Genomic DNA, 6,226 nt, shown 5'->3' on the forward strand with positions numbered 1-6,226 from the left:
AGGATATTATGTTAGGTAAAGTGGAAGGTCAATGAATACAGAAGACGACCTCCAACTAGTTGTATTGGCACAGTGGCAACAGCAATGGGTTCAAGCATAACATTTGTGAGGATGGTGCAAGATCCGTGTTTCATTCTATTGTGAATAGGGTCGATCGCTATGACTTGGAACTGATTGGACGGCACCTAACAACAACTGTAGACCACAACCTTACACATACCAACTACTTTAGAATTTAACTAACACAAGGCTTCAAAAAGAAAGAAAGAAAGAATTATAGTATCATGAAGGGAGCTCCAGCTGAGGAGAGTTCTTTCTATAGATAGAAAATTTAAGAAAGATTTTTTTAAAAATAAAATCTTAGGCAATATTCTTAAAACTACTATAGAAGTAGGGGAAGATAGGAGATCAGAGAAAACTTAAGTATCTGTAAACCCTCTAACAGTGTTTTGTAGTGCAGCAGAAATTTATGTAATGATTTTATTTACTCAAGCGTTTCTGAGTTGTATGCAAGGAAAATATATTTCAAGTATACTCAGGAATATATAAAAGGAATCTAAAGCAAAGATACACATCCTTCTTTAAATTGAGAGACCTCTTTTGACTTACAAGTGTGGTAAATCCAGATGTTGATTTAAACTGAGACTGAATAAGCCTACATATATTGAGTTTGCTTCAGTTCCCAGAATTTCTTCAGTTCTCTTGCCAAAGCTCTTTGCTTTCATTTTTAACAAATAAGTATCTACTGTGTGTGAATCACTGTGCTAGGCATTGAGGCTACAAAGGTGTGTAAGATTTGGTCTCTATCTTGAAAAAGCTCACAGAATCAATATTATCAGTCATGATGTTTTCTGTTACAAACAACCAAAAACCCCACCTCACCCAAATTCTGCTCCAGAGTAGTTCAGATCAGAAGCTAAGGTATGTAAACAAGGACCCAGATTCTTTTCCTATTGCTCCATCCACAGCATTTCTGCTTTTGTGTTGGGTCTGTGCACACGTCTGTATATCTACAAGTGTCACACCTTCATAACAATAGCTAAGGGCCAGAAGAACTCTCCTCCCTGTATCTCATTTTATCAACTGCTTCCAAAGGTCAGAATTGTATCCTGATACGTTGCATACATTAATCGTGGGCAAGGTGAATGGAACTATCATTTTAATTTGTATTCACTCTCTCTGGCTGGACCTACCTCCTAACACAGCCTTGGTACTTAAGAGTAGGTGGGTGGGGTGTTCCCTAGGCTGATGCTCACCAACTTTTTAAACATTGTGGCATATGTCAAGGTACACATGGTGGTGATGGTTATGTGCTGTGGAGTTGGTTGTGATTCCTAGTGACCCTATATATTTTTATGGGAGCAGAAAGCCTCATCTGTTTCCTGTGGAACACCTGGAAGATTCGAACTGTTGACTTTTCAGTTAGCAGCCCAGCTTGTAATCCACTACGCTACCCGGACTCTTTCATGGTATACGTAGAAAATACCTGTCCATTATACTACCCACTGGGACGTATCTGAAGGCTCTTGCTGTCTCAGAGACTACCCTGCTTTCCAGCTTTCTAGAATGAGGGGATGTATGAGGATGAGTCAAAAATTATCCACACTCTGGTTGTAGAATTACTTTAATTAACTTTTAGAAATGGCAAATACATCCTTTTTTTTTTTTTTTATTGACAAACTCTCCTTGCTTCTCAATACACTTTGTCCATCTGTCAACAATCTTTCATATTCCCTTATTAAAAATGTTTTAGGCTGAGCTACAAGACATGAATGCACCACAGTCTTCACTTCTTCATCAGAGGTGAATCTTCATCCTCAAAAGCCGTTTTCAGGGGACCAAACAGGTGAAAGTTTGATGGAGCAAAATCAGGACTATAAGCAGGATGCTTTAACACCTCAAAACGAAGCTATTGCAGAATATCAGCAGTGTGGGCAGTGGTATGTAGAAAGAGGTGTGTGGACATGCATTGCCATGTAAGATCACAATGCCATTAATCCAATGCTTTTAATCCAAAGTTTAGGCTCCAGATCTTCAGTGAGCATCACACTGTAATGAGCACTGTTGATTGTTGAACATTTTCCCTGGTAGTGTGCCACTACTTGCCCTTGAGAATCCTAGAAAACTGTAAGTATCTTATCCATTCTGCTGTTCTTTGTCACTTGACTAGTGCATTTAATCCATTGATGTTCAGTGTAATCCCAGATAGGTATGAATTGATTGCTGACACTTTGCTGTGTATGTTTTTGTGGTGATGCTTGTTACTTTGTTTGACAAAATTTTCTGTGTTGCGTTTTTTTGTGTGTGCATTCTCTTGTCAATTTTTCACTATTGTTGTTTTCTTGTTTACTAAATCTTCATGGTTTTCCCTTTTCTTAATTTTATGTGAAAGTGTATTTATTTTCTTTGAGATCACCGTGTAATTTTAAATTTTCTTCCCCAGTTTAGAACAGTCTGGTTTATGTTGAAATCTATTTGACTTCCTCACCATTTGTAAATTCTGCATCTACACTTTTCCCTCTTTTTGCTTTGTAGCTGTTGTCTTCATAGTAAACTGATATCTCTGGGTTCCTATTTTCAGTATTGTAGATTTATTTCAATTGGCATATTTCTATATCTGGATTGAATTCTGGGTGGCATCACCGTGTGTGCCAATTTCAGGCTGTTGTCTGTTGCTGTTGGTTCTCAGTTAAAAGAACTCCCATTAGTAATTTTTGTTAAGATGGCCTGGTCCTGGTTATTAAAAATTCCTTTAATTTCTGTTTATCCGGAAATGTTCTAATTTCAGCATTGTATTTGAGGGACAGTTTTTCTGGGTATATGACTCTTGGTTGTCAGTTTTTTTCTTTCAGAGTTTTGCATATGTCTCCCCATTGCCTTGCCTACATGATTTCTTCAGGGAAATCAGAGCTTAATCTTATTTGTTCTCTTTCGTAGGTAACTGTAATGGTTAGGGTTCTGTGTCAACTTGACTAGGCCAGGATTTAGCAGTTGAGATGTGCTTACTCCCATGATGATGAAATCTAATACAGGCTTTGTTAACTCTATGAAGAGTGGCTTTGTGTAGCCCATCAATTTTAGGGGTGCTTCCCTAGGGGTGTGACTTGCTCCCAATATAATGGACATGCAGAAGGGATTCTTTCTTTCTTCCATTGGGGACTTAGGACTGTGATATCTGTAAACCATTTCCTTGATAATAAACATATATATATATATATATATATACACACACTATACACACACACACACACACACACACACACACGTTTCACTGGTTTTGCTTCTCTAGAAAACCCAGCCTAAGACAGTAACTTTTTTTTTTAATGAGAAAAAAATTTGTTTATGAAAATCTTAAGCAGTATAAAAACTCAGAAGATCTACTTAAGTGCAACAAAGATAGATATGATGTCAAGCAACTCTATTCCTTTCTATAAACTGAATAAGATGTGAGTTCTATGAACATAGTAATCCTTAAAGCAATAATCTTCAAGTTTCCATATGGCCCTGTACCCTCCTTTTTTGTTAAAATAAGCAAGGCTACAATTAGGTAGAGTTTTAAGAATATACTGAGTGATACATGGCATTTCATGAAGTGATTTTTATATACACTTAGACAAAAACATTTTCACATGGGTAAAATATTGATGTCATAACCAAACCATATGGCCCATGATTTCATTACTGGATTCTCTATGTTAGACAATGAAGAAGTGACCTTTTCATTCCTGCTCTCCTATTTTTGACCTGTTATTTTCAGCTTTAGAGTGAGAGAATCTTTTAAGAGATACAGTAGGTGGGGGCCACAGACAAAACACATAAACACAGGAGAAAGAGGTCTTGATGAAGGTGAGGACCGCATAAAAATATTTCCAGAGACAAAGAAAAAATGGTTTAGAATAATTGAATATTAAGAAATTCTTAAACTGCTGCTGTAGTGAGGCCTCTTCAAGCTCCCAAAACTTTTGTTTTCTTCTGTGTCCTTATTCATGTTTCTTCTGTTACTCATCCCTGGTCTGAAGATGAGGTTGTTTGTAAGTTTTCTTACTCTGCTTACAATGTTCACTTGGGGCATTATTTTCTTTAGCTTGTCCCCATGGTTTCAGCTTCTCTTTGTGTGGCTCATAGTTGAGGGGACGAGACAAACTTGCTTTGAGATCAAACACTGGTTTCTTATTTGAGACAGGAGTCTGTACTGCCTCTGCAGTCAGCTTGAAGGGGTTAACAACAGCAGCAGAATCAGCCTTGGCAGCCTTTAATTTTTGTGTTCCAAGCACAGCCAGGCCTTTTGGGGTACTCCTAGATACGTTCACATGTGAAGAATTTCTGACTGAAGTCTTGGTCATGAGCGTTTATGCTCATTATCTTCAGTAGCAGCTGAAAACCTGACATTTATTTTTGTGGCCGAGAACATGGAGAACTTGACTGACCACTTTGTATACAAGATGCTCCAACTTGTGAGCATTGCTGGCTGCCGGGAGTGCAGGCCACAGAGGGCCTTCTGAGAGGAACTGGAGTTACTGTGAAGTCGAAGTCGACACCACTCCCTTGTGAACAGACTGCTTCTTCATTAAGTGAATTGTTGTGCTCTTCAAAATGTTTCCTTTTTCTCTATATGTATTGATCAATGGACTCCATTACCTTAAAATGAGCCTCATGAAGCTTCTTAAAATTTGGAGTAGTGCTTCCAGTTCTTTGATTTTTTTTTTCCAGCTTTTGAAAAACCATTTGTGTAAAGAGACCTCCTTCTTTCTGAAGGTATCTTTGAATCTTCATTACCATTTATTCTGCTTCTTTCTGTGGAAACAGAATTCTCATCAACTTGGCTCTCATGTGGTTGAGAAGGAATTTCTATAGCAGCTTTGAGATCCTGGTTTTCTGCTGTTTCTGATTCTGGGATTCAGTGGGATCACTTCTTTTCAGTTCTGAAGGACACTGTTGGGAGTCAGGGTTCCCTTTGTTTGTCTTGCGTCTTCTCCCTGTTTTGGTGGTGTAGCTGTTTTCCTCTCCGTTTGCTCCTGATCTCTATTTTGTAGCTCACTCTATCACAAGAGTTTGAAGAAGTTTGACTTTCAGCCTGATTCTCATTTTCTTTTCTTACTTCTTGTTGAAGTTGAGCTTTCAAGGCTTTTAACAACTTATCTGCCCTTAGGTTAGTCCGGAGGCCCAGGTTCTTGGCTAAATTCTGCAGGTCACTATACTTGAAGGTGTCCAAGTCCTCCAGGGAGTGGACAGTCATCGTGACTGTCAATCCAGGTGACCATGTAGAACTGGATCTGTGACTCTCTCAACAGTGTTCAAAACTCTAGAGCCATTAAGACAGTAACTTTGTTTTTCCTGAACTACCCTCTGGATTATTTCTTTGTCTTTGTTTGGAGACTTTGATTATGATATGCCTTGTTGGTTTTCCTTTGGGCTCTATCCTGTTTGGGGTTTATTCAGCTTCTTGAATGCTTATCTTCTTGTCTTTCATAATGTTAGTTATTTTCTTCCAACAGCTGACTATTTTTTCTGCGGGTTTCTTTTTCTCTTCCTGTTCTGGAATTCTCACCACCTATTAGGTTATTCCTCTTCATGTCCCACATGAATCTTTGGCTTTCTGTACATTTTTTCCTGATTGTTCATCTAGCTTACTAGTATTGAGAGATTTCTCTTCAAGCTCACTAATTTGGGCTTCCATTGCTTCAAATATACTCCTTTGTCCTTTCAATATATTGTCCATTTCCGAAATCTTAGTATCAGTCTTCTGGATTTCTATTTGCAGGGTTTCTGTGGTCTGTTATCCCTTTTTTATTTGATTTGATTGTTCCTCGTAGTGATTTCCTGAATTCTTTCTTATTTTCCTTGACATTTCTGTTAATCATTTTAAGATGCCTAAATAGCATTCTCTTGTATTCTTTTTCAGGTAATTCCAACTCCTTTTCTTTCTCAGAAATATTTTCTAGCTCTGCCTCATGGGTATTTGTTTGAGTCACAGTGTCTTATTTCTTCATGTGACCAGAATTTTCTGCTGCTTTTGAGACATTGTGGTGGTGTTGGGTGTGTATTACTTTGATGATTGCATGTTGGTGTATTCTTAGGCATTCACCAAGTGCCTCCTGGTGGGTGAGATTAGGGGATAAGTGTGTGCACTGTTCTGTTTGCTTTATGTGCCGTTCAGTTTAGGATGGATTTTGTCGCTGTAGGTTGTTGTAGTTGATTCAATGTATAGCAGCTAGTATTGGCTCTT

At 38.2% G+C, this 6,226-nt stretch overlaps 1 pseudogene; it reads right to left on the reverse strand.

The window, feature by feature from the left end:
- Positions 1-3,918: 3,918 nt before the first annotated feature.
- LOC102817958 lies at positions 3,919-5,236 on the reverse strand (annotated as a pseudogene).
- Between the last annotated feature and the right edge of the window lie 990 nt (positions 5,237-6,226).

Source organism: Chrysochloris asiatica, unplaced genomic scaffold, assembly GCF_000296735.1.
Source record: "Chrysochloris asiatica unplaced genomic scaffold, ChrAsi1.0 scaffold00022, whole genome shotgun sequence".
Classification (NCBI taxonomy): domain Eukaryota; kingdom Metazoa; phylum Chordata; class Mammalia; order Afrosoricida; family Chrysochloridae; genus Chrysochloris; species Chrysochloris asiatica.